The sequence below is a fragment of the Amblyomma mixtum genome, chromosome 2 (genome assembly GCF_055824585.1).
Source record: "Amblyomma mixtum isolate Tamu chromosome 2, ASM5582458v1, whole genome shotgun sequence".
In the NCBI taxonomy this organism is placed as follows: Eukaryota; Metazoa; Arthropoda; class Arachnida; order Ixodida; family Ixodidae; genus Amblyomma; species Amblyomma mixtum.
In genome coordinates, this window is record NC_143013.1 from 36,373,938 (window position 1) to 36,401,388 (window position 27,451).

The following is a 27,451-nucleotide window of genomic DNA, read 5'->3' on the forward strand; positions in this document are numbered from 1 at the left end:
ATGGCATTCTCTCAAGCGGAGACTGCATTGGAAACCGGGCAGCCCGGTAAAGCTGAAAGGAGGTCTGCCTTCGGTGACGAAGGAAGGCGGCGCCGCTGTCTCGGGTGGCGAGCTTCGCCGAGATTCGGTGCTTTCGGTGAAAGAGTCTTGGCACTGGTTGAGAAGTAACCTATGGGTTCTGCCCCTAACGTTCACACATATATGGATGTCGGCCGGACACTCCCTGCTTCAGCCTTTCTTCCCGCCCTTGGTGAGTGCACTTCCTTAATATAGAGTGACCCACTTTCGGACGGACATCATTTTATATGCGCGTAGTAGCTTCAAACAACATACAAGGCGTTTACGTCAGCCCTGCAATGTCGGAATGTAGTCAGCTCGTCGGGTTCAAATTTGCCTGTCGCTCTGAATATGGCGCGGAAGGGTCGGACTTTACACGCCCAGAATCGGGGTGAGTCATCTGCCTTGCAGGATGCTGATTGGCTGAAGGTTACCAGGCTGGTGAGGCGCGTGTAACAGAACTAATGTCAGGGAATCAAGTTAGCGGGAAAGCATTTGGAGGCGGGGGTTGAGAATTGTGTTAGGGCTTTTAGGCCGCGGAATTTGGCAAAGTCATCGACTGAAACTTCTGTCATCTGACATGGATATCCAACATTATGAGGAATGTTTCGTGAGAAATAACTTTCTTCGTAGACTACCCGAGTCCCATTGTTTCCGATAAGCGAGAGCTAGCGTAAATTTTCACAGTTTATTCTTTACCTCTGCCCCTCTCACTCCTTCCTTATTCGAAATTAAAGAGAAATTGATTTTACGGAAAGAAAAGGGCGCAGCCAGGGTGGACACCTCAACCACTCCGTGAGGGAAAGGAATGGAGGAGAGAGCGAGAGAAGAAAGACAGATAGAGGCGCCGCAGTGAAAGGTTCCCGAATACTTTGGAAGTCTTATTCTTTCCTTCAGGAAAGGGTAAGGGTGTCCCTCAGTGTAAAACTGAGATCACGTCTTTCGTAATACCTATTTAGTTACGCTAAGCACATGCGCAGTCTGTGTTGCTTGGGCCACGATAGGACGTTCGTGCCTCCAGCTATACTTTCGATCAAGTGTGAAGCGTCACAAGCTCGAAATGGCAATACTGTTATCTTTTAGCTCTGCCTGTACAGCCTGGATGTGCCCGTAACAACTGTCGCTGTAAAACTGGCTGTGGTCCCGATGCTGCCGGCGCCGCGCAGCTGACATGCACCTGACGCCATCTGGCGCCGTCAAGGCGATTTGCGCGTGCGCATTGGCTGCTCGCGAACTTCCGGTGGTCCGGTACCGGTACCGGTAATAGCAACACGGTACACGGTATGCTAAAGAAGAAATACACAGCACCGGTGGTACAGCCACTCCAAATCGAACGGTCGATAACTAAGGGCCGAGACCGACGTGCCGCCTATTATATCATTAAAAAATGCCGCCACCGTCAACATGCTCTAGCGTGAATCAGTGCAGAAAATGCCGCAAGTGCAGGTGAGCAGCACGCGCAGCGCACATCCGACCCGCAAGAAACTGCAGCAACTGCAACGAAGGGGCTAACAAAAAAACGGTAAATATCTAACAGGCATAACTTGCCACGTAGAAGGTACCTTAGTCAATCGAAGGCAGTCTTGGCATCGAAGAGCCCTAATACATGACCGAACGGATTTCAGTAAGTTCACTATTCGCAGGTCTGAGCGTTTCAGTGCCACCATTTCGCGGCGGCATGATACTCCCGCAAATTTTTGTTACTCAAACCGCAAGTGCAGTCCCACCCCGAAGCTGCGTTCCAGTGATGTTCCGTGCCTTAACCGAAAATTCCCTCAGTTACAGCCGAAATCACTATTGAAAGCGCTTTTTCTCTGCAGGAGCTAGGAAACTCCGTCACTTTGGGAAATGAGATACAATCACCGTTCCCAAAATTGCCTATAACTAAAACAAACATGTCTTTTTGGAAAAATCGTGCCCTTGAAGTTCACTGAAAAGGATATATTTCCCGAATAAAACTACCACGTTCTGCACATTATTCACGGGAGCAGTAATTCCGTACTTTGGTGCTTATACTCGCGGAAAAAGTATAGATGGGGGATCGACTGCTGGGCTTAAACCAAAAAAAAAAAAAAAATACGATAGAACTTCACCGAATTTATATTCTGAAATTCGTTTCTAACCGAAAAAGGACAATACCTTTGACATGCACGCCACAGTTAGCTGGCTATCGAAGGGGTTACACTCAGTCCAAGAAGTAAATTAACATTACCAATGTGCTGAAGCCAGTGAAGTGAACAGAGGGTGTACCGTTGGACTAATTAACGAATGTTGTGCGTTCTGAGATATTGCTCTGCAACTTTGCACGTATCTGTAGAGAAGGAGGCTCCACCTCGTCGCAAAGCGTCGTCAGCAAGTGTAGCGGTGTTCCTGCTACGGCGAAGGCTAAGCGTGGCAGCTCCACCGCCGTCGTGAACGCCCTGAAAAGGCGATGTCCTGCCCTATCATCCAGCCTTGTGCAACCATCCAATGATACAATGAAAATCCATCGTTTAGAAATCAACTTCCTCCCATGAATGCCCCGAAGAACATAGGAGCAGGGCACCAACGTTTTTTCTCACTCTCTGTCCAGCATTTAACTTGTTACTTGATTTATTAGCGACAGTATTTCCTTCTACAAGCACAGCTATAAGTGCTTCGTCAGCAAGTAACTATCATTTTCGTGTTAATTAGTAGTAAATTGAATCCTTAGTGTGACAAAAAAGCCAAGATAAATTTCTAGTTAGTTTGGCCTCTCAGGAATACCCTAAAATGTCACTGAAAACGACCCTTTGTTAATCCATAGCAAATAATATTCGATGAAAAAACCTAAAACGGCGTTCAGAAATAAACATCGAAAAACGTCCGCTAAATTTACAAAAAAAAATAACAACCTAAAAGACCAACTCCTTTGCATAGGCTCTAAATTTAGTCTTTTTTTTTCTGCCCGGAAAAAGATTGAAAACGACTGAAAGGCTCAATGAGCATATACTAACAACTACAAGGAAACTTTTGCAGTGAATGACAAGTAAGTGTCACCAGTGCTTGCCTGATCCATTCTTTGTGCTATTTTTTAGGCCGCAGCCAAGGAAATTCCAGCTTGGAAATATGGCTTCACGTTTTCAGCGGTAAAAGTTGCCATGGTGCTCGGGTCAATCATGTCAGAAAGGCTGGTATGGGTTTCCGTTTTTCTGTTTTATTGCGCCGTTTTTACAGAACCGACCTGCCTTGTTGTGTAAGCAGAGCAAAAAATTAGTCGCCGTAGAAAGTGACTCATGCTATCCAATGCTGCAACTCGCTTGAGCTCCTGGCCGTACTATTGCGTCTTTAGTGCATGAACCCTCAGAAGAAGCATCCATTTTCAAAGCGATACGAACGCAACGCGCAAGCATCGCTTAAATATTGATACAGCTTAGAAGTGGACGAAGAAGAAGTGCTCCGCCATCTCGCTTGTGACGAGGAAGAAGAAGTGCTTCGCCTGCTTGCTGGGGTGATTTTTATAGATTGATGCTTGCTGGGCTAGCTGGTTAAACATGACCTCAGTGGCAGCGCACATAGAAAGAAGGAACGGGGTAGGACACAAGAGCAAAGAGCGCTGACTTCGAACTGTTTATTCTACCAAACGTGCCACGTATAAATATACACCAGAAAGAGTGAAATCCGGAAAAAAAAACAGGAAAAGCAAAGGGGGAACCACACTCGCCATGACGTCACAGCATAGCACCAGGAACCTAATTCCTGGTGCTATGCTTGACACAAGATTCTTTGTCGATGTTAGCATATGAGTGTTTTCGCACTTCTAACAAAACCAGTGAACTAGTGCGCTGTCCGGAATTTTTGGCAAGGCTGCCACGAAAGCATATGTGCTGCATTGCAGTCAAGAAAATTATTGCATGCAAACTTAGTTACAGAATGCAGCCTACGAAAGAATGTCTGAAAAGCCTCGCGTGTTCCCAATGCCATCTTTTAGTAAGCGCGGAAGAAATGTTAAATAGTTTCCTTTTTTTTTCACATAACGCAGATAGCATGGACATCCGCGAAGACTGTGTATTTTTTCGGACAGATTGGGTTCTTTCTGGCCTGCATAAGCGTGTCGTGAGTATCACAGGCGGAGTTTATTCACTTTGAATAAGTTTCAATTTTCTCGAGACAACTATTATCTGTCATGCACTCATCATATTTCATGCTGTACGGCGCTGCCCAAGCTACAACTGGAAGCACACTTATGCGCTGAGTGACCACAAAAGTGCCGGAAGATGAGAATAGCGTGAGACTGGGTCCCTTCCAGTGACACCGGCAATCCTAATATCTCCCCTGGCGTTACCCAGGCTGTGTGATCATGAGTGAACAATCCCACCTCGTCCTGTCATGAGGACAGAGTACACGATTCAGCCCTTGATATGCCGACGACAACTGAGGATTCCGTAATGACGCCTACCTGTAACAAGGTTAAGTGAAAATTGGGCAAATCAGTGCCGATGATGTAGGTAGTATGTAACTCGCGGTTATCAGAGCCGTTTCAGGCCAGTTACGAAGTAGCATGTTTTATGATATTCGCATTTGATTAGTGCATGCAACTATGACTATCCAAGCGCTGCACAGGTAAATATGTAGCGAGAGGTCTATGCACCTGTTGTGTCCGCGCTTCCTAACGTTCAATATTTAAAGAAATATGGCGCATAAATTTATTGTTTTACTCAGTGTCCTTGCCTTCATCTTCATCTTCTCGCGCGTAATGTTTAAATCAAATCTATTGCAACTTCCTGATTTTGAAACACCTCTTCTTTCTGCTCAATAGCCCTAATGCCTGCCGCGCACAGGTCATCTTTCGCGAAGCGTGTTGGAGAGCAGAGCACTGTGAATCTCTGCTTTGTGTCATTCTTTAATTAGGGACCCTGCAACCTTATTTCCGTTTTGTTTTCAGCTCACTCTACTGGTGCCCTACTGCTGATACACTACTAGGTGGATCGATAGCGGCCGCGTTTTTTTCCGGCTTTGTTGAAGGAGTGTACCTTGTCACTCTGTATGGAACATGCACGTCCGCATTCCTGCACAACACGGGAGTCATAATTGTGAGCTTACCCTGCCTATTCCACTTAACCGAAATTGTATCAGCAGCATAGAAGCTAGAAAGATCGGCAGCGTTCTTTCTTGCCCTCTACGCTAAAGTACCTTCATATTTTGGTTGGTTGGTTTATGGGGTTTAACGTCCCAAAGCGACTAAGGCTATGAGAGACGCCGTAGTGGAGGGCTCCGGAAATTTCCACCACCTGGGGTTCTTTCTCTCTGTATCATACATAATATAGGCACGCAATACAGAAGTCACTATTACTGTTCAAGATCTTTCAAATTCAGTAGGGGCATTCCTTCTGCAGATGTTGTAACACAGCCCATTTCTGATCACAATAAATTAACATGTACTGTATGTGCTTTGCGACTTTTCGACTACTAAAAGGGCTGTCGCAATATCGACAAAGAAGTTGTTCACGCACCGGTGTTGCCCATTGCTAAGATTGAGAGCAGAACTGCAAGCCTTTCAATTATCGACGTTAGGAGGCGATAGAGTATAAAACGGAATATTTACGGAAAGTAGTGAAACGAGTATACTGGCGTACTTAGACGAAAAGCTGCAGGATGAAATACAACTGTGCCAATTAGGAACGTAGTATGGGTGACGTTATACTTTTTATACATTAGTTTTCAGTGCTTTTATTATCTGTGCGTAATTAACGAACGGACCTATAGCCGTTGGCTATGAGTCCAAAAAGTTTTTCGTATTTTCTGTAAACGAATCCGAAATAAATTCCATTGAATTGAATTGAACTAGCACGTAGCTCTGTCTGCATCATATTGCAAACCTCAGGGAGCGCAGCGGAATGCACTTGCGAGTAAATTAATCATTCCTACCTTTTCTGTCAAAACAGGTGCATTAGGGCGCGCAGCCTGAGACTTTTATACTCAACTGCTTTCGAAGCCAAACGCTCAAATATCCTTTAGTCTAAAAAACGTCAAAAGAGAAACGCTGTTTTGTCTAAACATACCTCAACCGCACTCAACTATAAGACACGCGTTTACAGGAGGTACTCGCAAAGTTGGACTTGGAGCAGCAAAGGTTAAAAGGTAATGGAGAATGTTTTAGTAGTCCCCAGTCTGCTGACAACAATGTCCAGCTAAGTAACTCAAGGAACGAATTCAAGCATGATTGAAGACCTGAATATGCAAAGCAGATCTGCAGCTTTAATATTTCATATGCGGAAAACTAACGTAACGTTCAAAAGTCTTGGGACGAAGCAGCAGTTTACTTTAAACAGAGAAGCACTAGAAGTGGTACGGGAATGCTTACACTTATGGGAGGTAGAGTCCGTAGATGGAGACCACGGAAGTGAAATATCTTGGAGAATAAGCGTGGAGTGGAGTTCATTTGGCAGATACTCTCTGATCACGAATACCAGCTTACCTACAGAGCAGAAAGTTGAAAGCTGATGTGAAGGCTTGGAACTGAATTAAGAACAGCACAGCGAGCTGCGGAAACCAAAACGATAGGTGTAACGTTAAGAGACAGGAAGAAAGCAGAGTTGGTGTGGCATTAAAAGCATCTAAATGATATACTAGTCGAAATGGAGAAGAGGAAATAGGCATGAGCGGGACGTGTAATGCAAAGGCAGGATATCCGATGGTTCTTTAAAGCAACAGAGTGGATTTCAAGAGAGGGCAAACGTAGCAGGAATAGTTAGAGGGTCATGTAGGCGGATGAGATTAAGAATTCTGCAGGAATAAGATGTCGCAACTGGCACAGGAAATGGTTAATTAAAAAGATATGGGAGAGACCTTTCTCTTGTGGTAGACGAAGTTAGGTCGATGATGACGACTCTAAATGAGCTCTGTTACAATTTTCAGCGATTAATGCATATGCATGTACAGAGTTATAAAACTAATAGTGTGCTCATCTACTTTACTTAAAAATAATTGTACGTTCAACCGCACAAATATTATTGCCGAATTTTTAAGTAGTGGTCTCCTTCATGAGGGAGAAATGGCTTGTAGAAGCATATGCACTACCTTAATTGGAGCAAACAAGCAACAATTGCAACTTTAATGACCCTGCCGTGTGTAGCCGCAAAATGTTGTGTACGTGCTTGACAAAAGGGTTAGACTTGTTGTTAACTACAGAAGGGTAGCCTTGTCAATGTGCCTAGTTTACGATCACCGTGTAAAGGCTGGCGGAGCCTGTGAAAGAGAGAAAAAGTATCGGGGTATTTTAAATATTTGAGGGAACAAAGTTCGCAAGAATATTAATTACTTCTTGTGTTTTGATATTTATTTGTTGTTTGATGTTGTGCTAAACGTTCAGCAGGCATTCAGTTGCTTAAATATGTCGTCTGATTTCTTTAAAGGCGATAATGGACTGCATGTTTGGAATTGGTAGCATGCTTGGTTCTGTAATTGGTGGTGCGCTCATTGACGTAAGTATTTTTTATCCACTTCTATGATTAAATGAACTTTTTTTGAATGCCAAGGTTTCCAAGAGTACCCTCTTGGAAACCTTATACTCTCTCTGTAAGGACCCTCACACGAGGGTTGACAGTATTGTTAAATAAATAAATAAATAAATAAATAAATAAATAAATAAATAAATAAATAAATAAATAAATAAATAAATAAATAAATAAATAAATAAATAAATAAATAAATAAATAAATAAATAAATAAATAAATAAATAAATAAATGCTCTCGTTCACGGTCATTTGTAATCATATCGAAACCAAAGACATTAACTCAACTGCCAGCATATGCTGCTACATGAAGTTTATTAATGGGATTCACTTCAAATGTCATTAAAGTTGGAAGAAGCAAAGTAACACAAAGAGCACAGACGACCGAAGGAGGACAAACGCACGCGCTTACTATTACCAAATGAAAGTAAAGTTTCACAGGTTCTTTATCTTCCTCGCACCAGAGGTGCCCCGCCAGAGACGGTTGGTTTAACTCGCAAGACTGAAGCTTGATCTCTGCACCAGAGGTGCCCCGTCAGAGACGCTCTCACGATGAGTAGAGTCAGGGATAAAGGGAATACTTATGTACAGTTTATGTACAGCAATTTACAATAGATACAAGTTAAGGCACTAGAGACAAACGGCAAAAAGAGACAAAACATCAAAAAGGACAAACCAAACAACAGAAAGGGTGGAACCGGCTAACACTAGGGGAGGCCCCTACGCCGCGTAGCTGAAGATGCATAGCATCTCACCTTAGCCCAGAACCCCGCTTCCAGCTCCGGGGCCCGGTTTTAAAGCCCTAAAGGCCCGGCCCACATTTCGTTGCTTCCAATCATGTTGTGCTCTCAACATGATTGGTTCTTCAAGGGCATGGCCAGCCCTCCGGCTTCGACAAGGTAAAACCACCCTCTCTACCACTAAATAAACATAAAAACAAACACACACATTCGTGCCAGTACGTGCGCGAATCGGTACCGCGGGGCGGGGTGGACACCTGTACTTCTTGGCGCGTTCGCGAGCGGCCGCGTTCCAAATAGGAGACGCTTCGCTTTGAGCGCCCCCAGCCGCGTTCCGATGACCCCGCGTACACTACCGATCCCTTACAGTCGTTTGTAATGATATCGAAACCAAAGACATTAACTCAACTGCCAGCATATGCTGCTACATGAAGTTTATTAATGGGATTCACTTCAAATGTCATTAAAGTTGGAAGAAGCAAAGTAACACAAAGAACACAGACGACCGAAGGAGGACAAACGCACGCGCTTACTATTACCAAATGAAAACGGTATTATTTGCGTGTGCAATAAATACCGTCGAGAAGCAACAAGACACCACGCGGCCCTAGGGAGTAAAAAACAAAATATTTTGGACAAAATATCTGTGATAAAGAAAATAAACGTTCAGATAAGGCAGTTCCTTCTTTAACAGCGCAATCGAAGGCGTTCTCACGCAGTCTCTCTCCTTGTGTGGATGACGAAAGCTTTTCAGATGCTGGAATTCAGCAGGTGTGTTTGTGTTTCTTCAGTTTTCCGCTGCTTTGTCCTTTCCTAATGAAGCAGCTGGCCCAAATAGCCAATCTTCTCCATTCAAGTCAATGCCGCACTGAGAAAAATTTCGAGTTTCAAAAGCCCCCCAAGCGTGAATCCATGTACCCTCATGCGCTGTGTACTCACGCCACCATTTAAAAATCAATGGTGTGAAATAAGTAAATATGTAAGTGTTCACTTGCGAAAGCAGATAATTATTTGGAAAACAAGCAGATATGTGATTTGCCTTAGGCAATCATAGCGCATATTGCATGATTTTATTTTATTATTTATTATAAAATATACGTCATCCTGTCTGCTAGTTAGCACACCTTAGTTGTATTTTGATGTACTACACCGCTGGCAATGCTATGCCAAAAAAAAATCGCTGTTCTAACTGAAATGATTATTTTTAAAAGTTGTGTAAAATCTTACATGACACACCCTATATATTCGTAAACAAACTGACATTTATTTCGCATTTGGTGGCTCATCGCTCCATCCGTTTCCGTCCTGCCCTGTCCTTGCAAGGGCTTCCAGTTTAAAGTCGACGCTCGTTCTTGTTAGTGAAGCCACTTTCGAGCTATAACGCACGTAACATGCAATATCCAAAGAGCTACACTTCCGCGTGGCGGCTTTTAGCGGAGTGGTAGGAGTGGCTACAGGCACATTTTTTCTAGCGGAAATTCTGCACTTGGCTGCGCATAGAGCAGATATGCCCGCGTCACGTGACGTGACAAACCATTCCACGCGTTGTCAAGTCCTTCAGCTGCGCCTGCAGAAATTTTAGCTACTTCCTTTTCCCTTCTTTAAAGTCGCTGGTGCCTTGCCTTAAATTATGTTGCTATTCCTCGAGATGTGATCTGGCTATCTCTCCATATAACCGTTCTCCCAAACCGCTCATGAGAGCGCTAACGTCGCACCACCACAAGGATACCTGTGAGCACAACAGGTGTGCATCGTTAACGCAGGCTAGTGGCGGCAGGCGCATCAAGCACAAAGCTGTGATGCATTTCACCCCCACCAGCCACGTTACATGTTTTCTGTGTACTTCGTCTCAGTGTTTATTGGTTTTGATATAGAAATTAAATGTGGCTCGTATCAGCAAAATCTGAGTCCGAAGTATCAAGCACCTCGCGCCCTACACCGTTAGCAGTGGGGTTTCACTCGTCACTTGAAGAATTGTGATCTCGGGCATAACTTAGTGCCCGTCTTCAACCCTCTGGCTACCCCTCAAAAGTAATCGAACATGTTTCACTTCTCGGAAAGGTCCGTTGTAGCGACCACAGAATGGCAAGGTCTCGCATTAGCTTAGATTTGAAAAGGGAGCGCAGGAAATTAGTGAAGCGGAAGTCTATTAACAAGTTAGCATTAAGAGGGAAAGTAGAGGAATTCAGGATTTTGCTGCAGAACAGATTTTCCGCTTTAACTGAAGATGACGACAGTAATGTTGAAACAATGAACAATCGTCTCACAGATATCATAACGGAGTGCGCCGTAGAAGTAGGCGGTAGGATGGTTCGACAGGATACCGGGAAGCTATCTCAGGAGACTAAGGATCTGATTAAGAAACGGCAAAGCATGAGGACGTCTAACTCCATACATAGAATAGAGCTAGTAGAGCTGTCGAAGTTAATAAGTGCAAGGTAGCCGACATCAGGAAGTTTAACATGGAGAAAATCGAGTATGCTCTAAAGAGCGGAGGTAGCCTAAAAGCAGCGAAGAGAAAACTAGGCATAGGTAAAAACCAGATGCATGCGATAAGAGTCAAAGAGAGCAATGTCATTAGCAATATGGATAAAATCGTTAAAGTAGCCGAAGAATTTTACACAAATCCATAGAGTAGCGATTTCAATCAGAATGTTACGGAGAGAGGCAGTGGAACACAGCAATGGGACATCCCTCCAGTAACGAAGGAGAAAGTAAAGAAAGCCTTGGGAGCAATGCAGAGGGGGAAAGCAGCTGGTGAGGATCAGATAACAGCAGATGTGTTGAAGGATGCAGGAGAGATTGTGCTCGAAAAACTAGCCACCCTATACACGCAATGACTTGTGACCTCGAGCGTACCTAGAGCTTGGAAAAACGCTAACATTATCTTAATTCATAAGAAAGCAGACGCCAAGGACTTGACCGATCAGCTTACTGTCTGTTGCCTACAAGGTATTTACTAAGGTAATCGCTAATAGGGTCAGGACAACCTTAGACTTCAATCAACCAAATGACCAGGCAGGCTTCCGTAAAGGATACTCGACAATGGACCATATTCACGCAATCAATCAGGTGATAGAGAAATGCGCAGAATGTAACCAGCCCCTATATATAGCGTTCATTGATTTCGAGAAAGCATTCGACTCAGTAGAAACCTCAGCAGTCATGCAGGTATTGCGGAATCAGGGTGTAGACGAGTGTTATGTGAAAATATTGGAAGATATTTATAACGATTGCACAGCTACCATAGTTCTCCATAAAGTCAGCAATAAAATTCCAATAAGGAAAGGTGTCAGGCAGGGAGACACGATCTCGCCAATGCTATTCACTGCCTGTTTACAGGAGGTATTCCGGGGCCTGAAATGGGAACAGTTGGGGATAAGAGTTAATGGAGAATACCTAAGTAATTTGCGATTCGCTGATGACATTGCCTTGCTAAGTCACTCAGGACATGAACTGCAAAGCATGATCAATGAATTAGACAAGCAGAGCAGAACAGTGGGGCTAAAAATTACCATGCAGAAAACCAAAGTAATGTTCATCAGCCTTGCAAGGGAACACCAGTTCGCAGTTGGTAGCCAGGTGCTGGAAGTAGTAAGAGAATATGTCTGTTTAGGGCAGGTAGTGACAGCTGATCAAGATCATGAGAGGGAAATAACTAGGAGAATAAGAACGGGGTGGAGCGCATATAGCAGGTTATCTCAGATCATAAATGGCAGTTTACCAATATCCCTTAAGAGAAAAGTATACAACAGGTGTATCTTACCGGTACTAACCTATGGGGCAGAAACGTGGAGGCTAACAAAGAGGGCTCAGCTTAAGTTAAGGAGAACGCAGCGAGCTATGGAAAGAAAAATGATAGGTGTAACGTTAAGAGATCGGAAGCGGACGGAGTGGGTAAAAGAACAAACGCGCGTTAATGATATCCTAGTTGAAATCAAGAGGAAGAAGTGGGCTTGGGCGGGGCATGTAATGCGAAGGCAAGATAACCGCTGGTCCTTAAGGGTAACGAAGTGAATTCCAAGAGAAGGCAAACGTAGCAGGGGGCGGCAGAAAATTAAGTGGGCGGATGAGATTAAGAAATTTGCGGGAATATGGTGGCCGCGCCTGGCGAAGGACAGGGTTAATTGGAGAGACATGTGAGAGGCCTTTGCCCTGCAGTGGGCATAGTCAGGCTGATGATGATGATGTTGATGATTATGCTCGTTTTCTGGCTGCAAGCCCAGCACCCTAAGTTAATGCCAACAAAACTGTGCGACAGAGTATAACCAAAAGCACGGAAGCGAGTTTCTATCGCCTTTGTTCTTAGGGTAACCTTTTCGTCACCGCTTTCGACGCGACAGCGTTAAACGCCCAGTTCACCAGAAAATCCCCTGTCGTCGTTGTGAGCGAAAAACCATGGGGCATGGCTCTGGCAGTTGGTCCCCGGAGAGCAACCTAGGAGGCAGGTGGGCCACCTAGGTGACGCGACCTTGCGGCGTTATCACAACCTGTCCACGGGAGAGTGAGCAAACTACCTTGCGGCGTTATCACAACCTGTCCACGGGAGAGTGAGCAAACTACCTTGCGGCGTTATCACAACCTGTCCACGGGAGAGTGAGCAAACTACCTTGCGGCGTTATCACAACCTGTCCACGGGAGAGTGAGCAAACTACCTTGCGGCGTTATCACAACCTGTCCACGGGAGAGTGAGCAAACTACCTTGCGGCGTTATCACAACCTGTCCACGGGAGAGTGAGCAAACTACCTTGCGGCGTTATCACAACCTCTCCACGGGAGAGTGAGCAAACTACCTTGCGGCGTTATCACAACCTGTCCACGGGAGAGTGAGCAAACTACCTTGCGGCGTTATCACAACCTGTCCACGGGAGAGTGAGCAAACTACCTTGCGGCGTTATCACAACCTGTCCACGGGAGAGTGAGCAAACTACCTTGCGGCGTTATCACAACCTGTCCACGGGAGAGTGAGCAAACTACCTTGCGGCGTTATCACAACCTCTCCACGGGAGAGTGAGCAAACTACCTTGCGGCGTTATCACAACCTCTCCACGGGAGAGTGAGCAAACTACCTTGCGGCGTTATCACAACCGGTCCACGGGAGAGTGAGCAAACTACCTTGCGGCGTTATCACAACCTGTCCACGGGAGAGTGAGCAAACTGCCCACCGTGGCATGTGGCGGTTAAGATAATAATTGTTCACTCGGGAATAGCAACCTGGGTCTCACAAGGTCCACTTCCGGGAGCAACTGTTATCGCAGGGAAGTGGCGCATCGATTACCCGCTGCACCACTGTGCCATGAGTGGTGTGAGGACTCCGAGGGATCTATGAATGTAAAGTAGCGAATGATCTTCAGCAAGTATGGGAATTAACCCATTACACTATCGCACCATGCCCTTAAGGCTGAGCTTAAGTGTTCCCCCTAATTTTTTTGCGTTCCGTCGCCGGCACTGAAACGTACAGAGCTGAGAAAATCTGGAGAATTCATGCTAACGATGGCGGTTGAACGTTTTTCTGTATAAAAATGCCTGCCTGAAGAAAGTGCGCGGACGAGCAAGAGACCATATTACAGAGGGCGCCCTATACTTGTCTCGGGAAACAGCGCTGGCATGCAGTTGAGCCAGTTCGCGTGATTTTTTTCACTCACGCCTGTACATCCGTAGTAATGAATAACAGATACTCTGGCGTATATACAAACCATTTTATCTGTTCTCAGTAAGCATCGCATGACTCCTTATTGCATGCAAACAACTAAACACGTTGAGACCGAGTTGCTGCTTGGTACACATTTGCATGACACAGTAGTTTATCAGTCCTTTTGTTGGTGTTCACGTTCATATTAAAAATTTTAACACATTGTTCCAGCTATGGGCGTTTCCCCTGCCTTACTATGTATTTTGCGCGCTGTTCATCTCTATGGCGCCGTACTTCATAGTAAAAGGAACAGCTCCACAAGTGCGGACGACAGGTGAGGTCTTGTCTTAGTCACAATTCATATACAGCCATTGTTACTGCGTTGGCAGCATGGCCCTCGTTTCCACACATTTTTTTGTTGTGCCCGTGGAGAATGAAAGTTGGTGTGAGCGGAGGGCGCCGCGAGTGAGAGTGGGAAATGCGAGACAAAAAGAAAAAAGAGAGAGAGAGAGAGAGCAGTAGGCTCTCTGCAACAGTCGTGGAAAGCGGCAGCACGAAGCAACAAGGACGAAGGAGAGACACGATAACAAAGAACAAGCGCTTGTCTTGTGTTCTCGTGTCTCTCTTTTGTCCTTGTTGCTTCACGCTGCTGCTTTCCACTTTGGTTCACCAACTAGCCCGCACACCAAGATATTAATCGCTGCAGTAGCACTGTGACAGGAGGGCTGTAGGGACAGATTGCCGAGCGAAAGAGTGCATGGGGGAAAGGATGTGCACTGGAGTAGTGCCTCTAGCGGTAGCGAGGGGAACGAGCGCTCAAGTCGGAGCTAGTTGAGGAATGTTACGGGAAAAGGAAGGAGGAGGTACACAGCAATAGCGCCCCTAGAGGTGCGCGATTTCTGAGAGACACAATAAAAAGGTGAATGTTAAAAGCCGATTAGAAAAAAAGAAAAGGGAAATAATACTGCTGATGCGGATATTTTGGATCACATAGTATGGTCGCATGACAATTGTTCTTCTGTACGTCAGTTTCAACTATGAACTTGTTACATACCTGACTGTACTCTAGTAAAAAAAAAGGTCTATTTTTTTCCATGGGTGCGGAATGTTGCACCCGCTCTAACCTTGAAACGCGATCAAATAAGAACGAAGGTAGACTTACTACTTTTTGCCTTAATTATGCCACAGAAGCTGTAGCACTGTAGTCGTTACGAAATGAGCAATGTTCACTCATCTGCCATATTAGTGAAATATCGCTGTCTACAATGTCGGGTGAAATTTCAGAACCAGTCTCATCAAAGGACGCCAAAGTGACGTTCAGCTACTACAGACTGCTGATTAACCCTCGATTCATGATCAACATGGGCTGCCTGACGCTCACCTTCGTCATGTTCGGATTTAATGAACCCACATTAGAGCCCTACCTCCGACAGGTGAAGATATGCCTTTCGAAATATTGTTGCTGCTTACTATTAAGAAGAGTACAACTCGAACCTGAATTAAAAATAATAATATTAACGCAATTAATCTGTTAGTGGTGTACAAAAACGCCATATTATTTCAAGTTACAATCTGATTTCCATTGTGCAAGATAGGTAAAAGGAACGACAGCAAAATGACGGCATTTCCAGGCTGTTGCCCCAATGACCACGGCTAAAAGCCTTCGACACGTTGGCTATTTTGTCTACAGGGGTGATATATCCATGAAGAAGCGTCACTTTATACTGCTGCATGAAATTTTTTTAATGCTACAGCTTTATACTAACTGAAAGCCGAATTCTTAAGTACTTTCTCTTTGTATTCAGTTTCAAAGGCGGAGGCCTCACCCTTCTGTTCACATTGTTTTCTTTTCCTTTGTACCATGTAAATATAATAACTGAAATGGTTTGTAACGTTTGCAGTTTCACATTTTCTGACCTTTAAATTATTCTTAAGACAGCTGGAAACCAAACACTGATGTGTATGTGTCCAACAAGAGCTGGAATGAAAATATGAGAGAAGAGTACTATAGCATGAAACCGTTTTGTAAACTCACCTCTTGTTAACAATCCTATGTTGTTTAGAACATCTTTTCTCGTTCCTTCTTCCAGTTTAACTTAAGCAGTACGGGTGTGGGAGCCATCTTCATGGTCACATTCGCTTCCTACGCGGTCGGCGCCATCGTGGCTGGAGTCTTCTGTCAGTTCAAGGTTTGTGGATCTTTGCGCGTTTGAATAGCAGGTTTTTCGGTCCGCGCTTAGGTTTTAGTCCTCAAATTTAGTTTCGTGATTCACTAGCGCTCGTGTGCTGGGAAATCATGCTATCCTTTAATACGAAGGAAATCTGGTGAATATGACTATCTTTTTTTATTTATCTTAGTGGTTATTCTTCAAGGGTCCCTGCGCGGGAATATTACATGAAGGGCGGGAATGAAAATGGCAATAGACATCATACATGATTGGATAATGGTCAATGGTTTAGACGCCTGAATGTACTTCCTCTATGTCAGATTTGAAAATTTGGGGTTTACGACTGTTGCCACCTCGGCCGGAAAGCTATTCCATTCTCGACATCCCTTGAAGAAAAATTATGTCTACAATATTGTGACGAAGACGAAGCTGGCAGTGGCGCGCGACGGAGCGCCCGCGCTAGGCCAGCGGCCATTAAATCATCTCATAGCCATGGTTCACCACGTCTCATTCTTCGGCTGGCCGCCGCGTAACATTTGGTGTGAGGTGCTGGGGTCCCTTCATCGCCATCCTGGTCACGGAGCTTCGGCGTCCTGGGCCTGCCGTGGACGTCGGCCGTGAGTACCTGGTCAGCGCCGCACGGCCGTGCCCCAGCCCGCCCGACCTGAACCGACCTCGACGCTCACCCCAGCCCCGTCCCCCGCCCGGACCACACTACACGACGACCCAAGACCCGACGGACCCAAGACCCGACGGACCCAAGACCCCACCGACCCAAGACCCCACCGACCCAAGACCCCACCGACCCAAGACTCCACTGACCAAAGACCCAAACGTGAAGACACCGTCCCCCTGCCTCTGCCGTTCGGTGCGTCCAGAGACCTCGGCCGACAGCTCCTGGCACCCTACGGCCTGGATGCTTCGTGGACCGGGACTCATTCTCTCATCTTTCTCATCGTGGCGGCCAGCACTGCACCATCTTCTACATATTGTTCGATCCTTCACTCAAGACCATCGCCATTTCGCCGTCTGTTCGTCACCGACCGGGACGATCGCTCGGAGGCCCCGGGTAGTGTGACGAAGACGAAGCTGGCAGTGGCGCGCGACGGAGCGCCCGCGCTAGGCCAGCGGCCATTAAATCATCTCATAGCCATGGTTCACCACGTCTCATTCTTCGGCTGGCCGCCGCGTAACAATATAAACAATCGAGTCCACCTTAACGAACTAGAGGGCCACGCGGATTACATTCGTTGTATCAGATGCTCGCAGTAAGCGGATTGCTTGCATTACAGTGAAAAATACAAAGTCAGAAAAAAGTGCCGCTTATTCCTTAAAACTGCGCCATCGAAGTGTATTTCTGTTAAGCAGACCCCATCACGGCGCTTTATAGGCTCTCTAAGGCGAACGTACTCACCTCAGGCAACATCCGCTCAACTATGCATCAAGACGCGTTGCCGCAAATCTACATGCGTCTGAAAACTGTGTGTCAGCAACGTCGTTTATCGACCCTGGGCTCATGCAGCGACGAAATTAGCTCAGCGCACGTGCGCAAAAAATGTATTAGCTGCACTGTCTGCAATTTGGCTCTGCCTGCACAGGGTAGAATAACTAAGGCGACGGTGCAGGTGACGCATACCATGTGCCTAGCTGGGTCAGCAATGCATTTAAACTTAGAAAATCTCTGCGGTTAGTTAACCCACGACTACGCAAAGTGTCTTTGCACCCTGTCGTGGGGCCTGAGAAACACTCTTCAGTATCCGCACTAAGCTGTGAAGCGTGAGTTTTCAAACTTCTGGCGCGAGTTTCTCAACACGGCGTCTATTGTTTGTTATAGCCGAATGGCGCCGCCAAAGTTGTTCGTTGATTCCCAGAAAAATTCTAACTGCCCCAATGCATATTTCAATGGCAGCAGCGCACTCATTTGTAATAAGTGGACGTTTGTTACATCAGCGGCCGTCATAAATGGGCTGGACTGTATTATATTCAAAAGTTTTGTTACACGACGTCGATTTTTTTTTTCTGAGTGGTCGCCTTACTTCTAGTGGTGAGACCCAACGATGTAGTGTTAATAATGTGTTAACGTTGGCCTAACTGTGAAGGACAGTCTTTCATTTATTACACCTGTGATTTTCGGACATTGCGTACGCGTAACAGTTTACACCTTTGATTTTATCCCCTGCGTAAAAATACAAAAGTTATTTCAGGAAAAAAAACAGTCAATTGCGGAAACTTACCTGCGCGCTCGGTTTTCATTTTCTTTAGCAAGACGCACTCTTCGAATTTGTCGGTGCTTGCCTGGCTGCCATTTCGTTCTTTGTCGTTGGCCCGGCTCCATTCCTTCCATATGAACCGTGAGTACTAGCAAAGACAAAATAAATCCGTGTGCAATGGGCTCCGGGCGCCCAACAGCGCGAGTGGCGTTTACCGCGGTTTATTATCTACATAATCACAAGAAAAGCATGAATACTACTTTGACTTCCGTGAACGAGATCTTAATAAAATAATTGCAGTTTTTGTGAGAAATTTATGAGTTCTTCGGTTATAAGAGCTTTCTGTACCGTAAGTGTATTTTTTGTAATCTGATGGTTCCAGCTAAACGGAGTAAACTCAGAGGGAACTGTGTGCGTGTGTGTTTCTGAGAATGTCAGATAAGAGTGAGTGATTGAGTGAGTGAGTGAGTGAGTGAGTGAGTGAGTGAGTGAGTGAGTGAGTGAGTGAGTGAGTGAGTGAGTGAGTGAGTGAGTGAGTGAGTGAGTGAGTGAGTGTGTGAGTGAGTGAGTGAGTGAGTGAGTGAGTGAGTGAGTGAGTGAGTGAGTGAGTGAGTGAGTGAGTGAGTGAGTGAGTGAGTGAGTGAGTGAGTGAGTGAGTGAGTGAGTGAGTGAGTGAGTGAGTGAGTGAGTGAGTGAGTGAGTTAAAACGCAGCTGTTGCATCGCACTTGGCAAGTTCCAGAAATAATGATTACAAAGCATTCAACACCCTATAATCAGGACGTCCTTGATTGGCAGTATAAAGGAAAATAAATAGAACTAATACTTGATGGAAAGGATAAAGATAAGGCAAAAGATATTCAGAGCTACATGCAAATAAACGTATTTTAAGTAATTTTCGTTGTTTTGTCCTGTTTCAGAGCTCTTTGGCTCATTTATTTGTCTCAGGTATGCGTCGGTTTCTCTTGCGCTGTACTGTTTACATGTCCGTATTACAACGCCTACAACGTCGCACTGTAAGTGAATTCCACTATGCGTCGCCCAAACTACGTTTTTGAAGATAAAAAAAAAAGTCTGAAATGTATTATATTCTTGCCGTAGGGAATGTGGTTATCCAGCAACAATAAACACAAGCGCATTCGTTTCGAGCTGCATATTCCTGTTCCAAATGATCGGGTGAGTACATGCAGATATTAAAATGACCAGAACGAACTATCCTTGACAGAATCAAACTACCAGAAGCTAACCCGAGCTTTGCGTAGAAAAACAAAGCCACAAATACGTAACCAATTAGATTACATCCCGCCATACAATTTCTGGGATAGCATGGCATTAAAAAACGGAAGTAAGGAGTGCAGCGAAGATAGAGGAGCAGTCAAGCTTCACTGCAATCGTTGGTCGCTAGACCGTAGTGTTTAACGCCAGTCTCTCGGCGCTCGGTTTATTGTACACCGCTAAGCTCTAATTTCTTGTTTTCAAGTTTACTATTCCGCATATAATTCACTAATTCACTCCCGCTAGATGCAAATACAATTGTACTTAGTTTTGGGTTGCAATTTGCGTATTACTACTTATAAGTTATAATCCACTGTCAAAGGCTCCTGATTGAGGCTTGCTACAGATCTGTGCGAATAAATGGCGTCTACAGACCAACTCAGTGTATATAACTGGAAACATAGCTTTTGCTCACGTTTTTTTTTCTTTTTATTTTAGTGCAATTATCACGCCACCGGTCGCTGGTTACATTGTTGAAGCGGTCGGATTTAGGAACGGAACCATGGTCATGTTCGCGATTCTGCTCTCATGGGTAAGTTTAAATTTAACACTGGTGATGAAGTGTCTAAGGGACTAGGGAAAGAACAGAAAATGCAACGCATCCTTGTCGTCTCCTCGCTGCTCAACTCTCCCCTCCCTAGAGTGTGAATTAAGAATTTTTTTTTTTTATTTCAAAACTACTCCCGCCTTATATGCTTGAATTCAACAGGGGAAAGATCATAGGGCAGCGCACACGGCGTGATGGCGAAGCATGATTATGGTTGCATTGAGAAACGGCAACACCCCTTTTTCCGCTTCCCTATATATGCATCTCTTTTCTAATGCGTATTTCTTCCCGCGTCATGCCTTAGTGATTAAGGGAAAGATAATACACCCGCTGCCAAACTGGCATGACTACAATAAAATAGACTCAGATGCCGAAAATATCAGACTATGGTGTCCCGGTCATATTTAGGCACATTTTGAGAATGATACCATTTTAAAGACAAATGTAACGTGTTTATACAAGAAAATTTCAAACCATGAATGCTTATTAAGCGTTTACATTTTCCTTCGCCTTTGTTGCCACTTCTTTCTTTTAGAAGATTGGAAATTGCCGATATTCGTTGATATTGTCACGACCAGAGGAGCCGCGAAGGTAGGCGTCGGCAAGAACCCAAGACTGGGAGCGGGAGCCTTCTTTTAATTATAGAGCCAGCTTCCACGACACCAAACAGAACAAGCGCGCCGCGAGAGTCCACCGCCGCTTCGTCGTCGTCTTCGATTCAGCGCGGAGGCCGCGCGGCGCGTTAGGCGCGTGGCATTATTCCCCCCCGCGAAAGCAAACATCGTCTCGATGTGGAATGGGGTATGTACAGTGAGAGGAGGAGGAGCAAAAACAAGAAGAATAGGGGTGAGGTGAACTATACAACGTGCGCTAAATGAAATGCGGCGAGAGTCAAGGTCACACGTGGGGTAAGGGGAAAAAGGGAAGAAACACAGCGTGAACGCAGCGGTCAGTCACGCGAAAAGTACGGCTTTAAGCGCACTACATGCACAATTTCAGGCCGTTGACGCTGAGGGCCGACGATCACAGTTCCATGGGGTACAACTTCGTAGTTGACGCTGTTCAGGCGGCGCAGGACTCTGTACGGGCCAAAGTACCTATTTATAAACTTTTCGCACAATCCCTTGCGGCGCACGGGTGTCCACACCCACACGTGGTCGCCGGGCTCGTAGTGCACGTCCCTGTGCCGAAGGTTATAGTGTCGGGCATCGGCGGATTGCTGGTCCTTGATGTGCAAGCGGGCCAGCTGACGGGCCTGCTCTGCTTGCTCCACGAAGTGGCCAGCTTCAGGGGGAAGCTCTGCGTCGCCGTACGGCAGCATGGCGTCTAGCATCATGCGGACCTCTCTTCCATACACGAGACGAAACGGGGTGAACTGGGTGGTTTCCTGCGTCGCGGTATTATATGCGAAGGTGACGTAAGGCAAGACCTCATCCCAGGTTTTGTGTTCAACGTCGACGTACATCGAGATCATGTCCGCCAATGTTTTGTTGAGCCGTTCCGTTAGACCATTGGTTTGGGGATGATACGCTGTTGTTGGTCGATGAGCAGTATGGCTAAGCGCTAAGATGTCACGTAGTAGTCGGGCTGTAAACGCCTTGCCTCGGTCAGTAATGATGGCCGATGAGGCGCCGTGTCTAAGCACGATGTCGTGCATAAAGAAGTGGGCAACTTCGGCGGCAGTACCTCGCGCAAGGGCCTTCGTTTCAGCGTAGCGGGTCAAGTAGTCTGTGGCGACTACGATCCACTTGTGGCCGGTAGACGAGAGAGGAAATGGCCCCAGAAGGTCCATGCCGACTTTGTCGAATGGTATTTGTGGCGGCTCGATGCACTGAAGCAGTCCAGGAGGCTTGAGCGCGGGTTTTTTTCGCCGCTGGCATTGCCGGCATGTCCGGACATAATGTTTGACACTTGAAGTTAGGTTGGGCCAGTAATAGTTCTGCCGGATTCGGGATAGGGTGCGGGTAACTCCAAGGTGGCCGGAAGTCGGTTCATCATGGCAGGCAAGGAGGACTTCATCCCGCAGATCAGACGGTATGACGAGCAGGTAAGTTGTCGGACTTGAAGTAGAGTTCTTTTTATAAAGCACCCCTCTCCGCAGGCAGAACGACGATAGTCCACGAGCTAGGTATCGTGGTATTTCAGGGCAACCACCTTCAAGATGTTCGAAGATCAGACGGAGCTCAGTGTCGGCACGCTGTCTGGAAACGAGCTCAGATGTGCTGACCGCTCCAAGCAAGCTATCATCGTCGGTGGTGTCTTGCGGAGGAGGTTCGACGGGAGCGCGTGACAAGGTATCAGCGTCGGTGTGTTTCCGGCCTGACTTGTCGGTGACGGTGAAATCGAATTCCTGCAGGCGTAATGCCCAACGTGCTAGGCGGCCGCAAGGGTCCTTTAAATTTTTCAGCCAGCACAGCGAGTGGTGGTCGGTGACGATACAAAACGGTCTGCCATAGAGGTATGGGCGGAACTTGGCGGCGGCCCAGACTACCGCTAAACATTCTTTTTCCGTGGTAGAGTAGTTCAACTCAGCACGCGACAGTGCGCGGCTGGCGTAGGCAATTACTTTGTCAACACCGTTTTGCCGCTGAACTAGAACAACGCCAAGACCGACGTTGCTCGCATCCGTGTGCACCTCCGTGTCGGCATCTTCGTCGAAATGTGCCAGGATGGGCGGTGATTGCAGTAGGCGTCGTAACTCGTCGAAGGCAGTCTGTTGTTCGTTGCCCCAGGAAAATGACGTGTCATCACGGGTTAGGAGCGTCAGAGGGCTGGCGAGTTGGGCGAAGTTTCTAATGAAGCGGCGATAATAGGAGCGCAGGCCCAGAAAACGTCGGACTGCTTTTTTGTGGGAGGGGACCGGAAAGGCAGCAACGGCAGCAAGCTTCTCTGGGTCAGCGCGGATTCCGTCAGCACTAATGACGTGCCCGAGGAACTTCAATTCGGTGAACCCAAAGTGGCATTTTTCTGGTTTGAGGGAGAGGTTGGCGGATCGAACGGCATTGAGGACAGTCCTGAGGCGGTGCAGATGTTCCGTGAACGTTGCGGAAAAAATGATGACATCGTCAAGATAAACAAGACAGGTCTGCCACTTCAAACCGGTGAGAACGGTGTCCATCATTCTTTGGAACGTGGCAGGAGCACAGCAGAGCCCGAAAGGGAGGACGCGAAATTCATACAGCCCGTCCGGTGTAATGAAGGCGGTTTTCTCACGGTCCCTCTCATCAACTTCTATCTGCCAATAACCACTTCTGAGGTCGACCGAAGAGAAGTACTTGGCTTGACGAAGTCGGTCGAGGGAGTCGTCAATACGCGGGAGCGGGTACACGTCTTTCTTGGTCACACTGTTCAGCTTCCTGTAGTCGACGCAGAACCGTAGTGTCCCGTCTTTCTTTTTCACGAGGACGACAGGAGACGACCACGGACTGCTTGACGGTTGGATGACGCCGTCTGTGAGCATCTCTTCGACCTGTGTTTGAATAGCATCTCGCTCACGAGGGGACACACGATAGGGCTGCTGATGGATGGGGCGGGCTCCTTCATGCGTGATAATGCGGTGTTTAACTATCGACGTCTGGCGCACTTTAGACGACGACGTGAAACACGCACCAAACTCCCGCAAGAGGTCCTTGATTTGCCTCTTTTCAGTGGGTGGAAGGCCAGGATTTATGTCTACGCTGGTGACCGCTTCGGCGTCAGCTTCAGGTGTGTCCTCCGCACAAGCAAAGCATTCGGCCACTTCCTGAACATGGTCGACGTAAGCGATGGCTGTGCCACGGAACAGATGTCGATGCTCTTTGCAGAAGTTGGTGACAAGGACCTCTGTACAACCGTCATGAAGGGATCCAAGGCCCCGTGCCACCGCAACCCCCTTAGTGAGCACGAGGGAGACATTAGGCTCGACAACCCGGAGTCCCCTATGTGGCTCGTCGCAGGTAACTCTAGCAAGAATGCTGGCACGTGGTGGCACCGTAACGCTATCGTCGGCGACTCGCAGGGCGGACCGAGAACCCTGGTGCGCAGGTTCTTCTGTGGCCATTGCGGTAGAAAACGTCACCAAGCGGTTCGGCAGGTCTATGATAGCACCGTGCTCGCGAAGAAAGTCGATGCCAAGGATGACATCGCGAGAACATTCGCGGAGAACGAGAAAAGTGGCAACGAATGTGCAGCCTCGAACCGTAACCCGGGCCGCACACATGCCGAGTGGTGCGACAAGATGTCCGCCTGCCGTGCGTATGTCGGGGCCGCACCAGGGTGTCGTCACTTTTTTCAGGGCCGTCGCAAGCCGTCCGCTAAGGATAGAGTAATCTGCGCCCGTATCGACCAACGCACTGACCTCGAAGTTTCGTCGAAGTTTGACGAAGTTGCCGGTCGTACTGATTGGATCTCTGCTGCAGCAATTTCTCCATGTGCACGGCGTCGGCCAGAAACTGCGCGACGGTGTTGGGCGGGTTCCGCACGAGGCCGGAAAAGAGCTGGTCTTTTACGCCGCGCATCAGGTGCCGCAGCTTTTTTTTCTTCAGGCATGGCCGGATCGGCGCGATGGCAAAGACGCGTCACATCCTCGACGTACATGGCAACACCCTCATTGGGAAGCTGAATTCGAGAGGACAGTGTACGCTCTGCGCTCTCCCGGCGGTCGCTGTTGGCGTACGTACTCAGGAGCTGACGTCGAAAGTCCGGCCACGTAGAGAAAGTAGTCTCATGGTTTTCGAACCACGTTCGTGCGGAGTCTTCAAGGCTGAAGTACACGTTACGCAGCTTTGTAGCGTCGTCCCAGCAGTTAAAGGTCGCGACCCGTTCGTACTGAGCCAACCAGTCTTCGGCATCTTCAAACAGGTCACCGTGAAAGGGCTTAGGCGTGCGTGGAGTCTGAAGGGTGAGATAGGTGGGGCTGGCTGCAGGGACGGTTGTAGGCAGGGCGGGCAGTGGCGTTGCCATGAGTGGAATGGTAGTTGAAGGCGCGCTGACAACAGGGAGGGCCTCGGGGGACAGGCCTCGGATCCTCCGGCTGGCACGATGGACGGGGGTGGTCACAAGAGGCGGGCGCGTCGAGTCGTCCTCAGGAGTAGGGAGCATCGGTCGCACCTCCACCAGTGTCACGACCAGAGGAGCCGCGAAGGTAGGCGTCGGCAAGAACCCAAGACTGGGAGCGGGAGCCTTCTTTTAATTATAGAGCCAGCTTCCACGACACCAAACAGAACAAGCGCGCCGCGAGAGTCCACCGCCGCTTCGTCGTCGTCTTCGATTCAGCGCGGAGGCCGCGCGGCGCGTTAGGCGCGTGGCAATATATTGTACTCTGGATATGTTGCGCTGCTTGGGAACACATTTGATTTGTTCTTTTGTGGATAAGTAATCGCACGAAAAGTTGCGTGTCTGGCAACGTTGTATAATACAAACGAAAGTGGCTGTCCCATCCTGGTCAACAGCGGGAGTTCCGTGTGGTGCCGTGCTTCGATTTCTAGGTTGTAGAATCGAATGACTAGTCGAAGACCAGCTGATTATAGTAGCCAACCGCCTCCTCCTAATCGGATCCAAGAACCGCACCGACGACAGCACGGAAACCGTCACCCTGTGCATAGAAGCGTCCGAATTGCAATGTGAGCCGCACTAGATTTCTCTCAAAATTAAATGGATGTTCAGAAAGCCCGAAGTGCTGGGGCGACCTTGTATAAGCACTACCAGCCTTTTATAGAGGTGCAAAAACCTCTGTGCCGTGGTTATTCACTGCTACAGACGAGTCGCTGTGCGGCTTTAACTAAACTCACTCCGCATAGGTAAATGTTTCCTTTCGAGTTTTCTCAACCGCTTCATTGGTGCAGACGTCTATGGTTGCCTCATTAGACAAGCATGGAATGATTCCATGAGAATCAACGAAATGCGTTTGATTCACTTTAAAGCTGCAGTTCCGTAAACAGCAGCCTTGTCGCCTTCATGTGTGCCCGGCACCGCGCCCGGCACACTTTTCTGCTGAATAAGCTGTCCTCATAAAGTTTTTTTTTTTTTTTTAGAACAGCCAGCTATGCACGATTAAGCGAAGTAAGGTGAACGATTGCTTATCGAGTCGTACTAATTTACGCAGACCTCTGCCTTCGCACACTCATTCGCTAGCGGTTACCGACAGTCGCGTCTTGTGTGAGTTCAGTGAGCTTGAGAAGGCCAGATAGGATCGGAACATTATGACTGGGCAGTTTGCAACTTCTTCTTGTAGGCGCCAAACAAGAGCGGATTTAAAGGGAAGTAAGCAAGCGGGGTTGGAATTGAGGGGTCTTGGACAGCCCCAGGAGACAAGGCAAAGAGGAAGTCTGGCAATGCAACCCAATGATACGCTGTTTACGTCAGTCCCTCCATTCGGCTCATCAGCTACTTGGCATTTATTACGTTGCCCCAGTTCTGCACACATCGTCGCTTTGGCGTGAGATCATCCCCAACGAGGCACTTCCAGCCTCTAGAGCTCACTGAAGTGTTACTTCCTGAGGTACGCATCAATTATAGCAACGTGAAAACATCTGGAGACACCATCGAAAGCTGCAGGACAAGTCACTGACAGCGCACCAAGAACACTAAACAACGACACAGTACTATCATGGCACATTAAATCAGTGATTCGAAGTTGATTACCATGAAGAAAGAACTGGTCCCAAGTGAAATCACTCGAAGAAACAACCATGGTCCCGGTCACTTTTTTTTAGGACTGAAGTTTTTGATCGATAACGTACTCCGGGGCGCGTCATTTTATTGCCTCGGGAAACGCCAAAATGCCAATGTGCGGTTTTTCCAGCGAGAATACACACAAAATGGAACGCAACAACACATCGACGACGTCCGTTTTTTCGTTTTTTGCTCTTCACCTGAAGGCATCACGACAAATAAAGAACAGAGATGGCATTTTACCGCGCACGAGTAAAAGATAACTATAGCGCGCGTTACTCTGGAGTTGCGAACAGTACTTCCGACGACACTGTGCATCATTTTTAAAAAGTCAGATAGTTATAGGCAACCCCAATCCAATTCTGTAGGGCAAAAAAAGGAGACGCAGGCTTGTGTTTATTATTAAATACGATTGACGTATACGTTGTTATGAATAGAAGGACGTTTAGACGAAGGTTGCGTGGTTTATGTGCATAGAAGACTTGACAGTATTGCACAGCGTGTGTTCTGTCCTCTTGCAGCTTCCGTTCACTTTCTGGCTATGGATGGATGCAGTGTGCAGAAACAAGAAAAATCCGGTTGCTTGACATGAGAGGAGCTCTGGGGCAACCATACAGATATGCCGATGGCCTTCACGACCGCAGTTCAACTGTACGGAAGAACATCCGGAAGAAATGCATGGCATTATCCGTTGCTGCGA

The 27,451-nt window shown here is 47.1% G+C and overlaps 1 pseudogene across 1 annotated transcript; it reads left to right on the forward strand.

Annotated features, from left to right (window-relative positions):
- Positions 1-27,451, forward strand: LOC149358984 (MFS-type transporter SLC18B1-like; annotated as a pseudogene). The gene is made up of 13 exons (XR_016288256.1): positions 1-250; positions 3,114-3,209; positions 4,058-4,131; positions 4,961-5,108; positions 7,431-7,499; positions 14,134-14,236; positions 15,187-15,335; positions 15,993-16,091; positions 18,333-18,421; positions 19,199-19,294; positions 19,380-19,454; positions 19,992-20,085; positions 27,273-27,451. The product of XR_016288256.1 is annotated as an MFS-type transporter SLC18B1-like (transcript).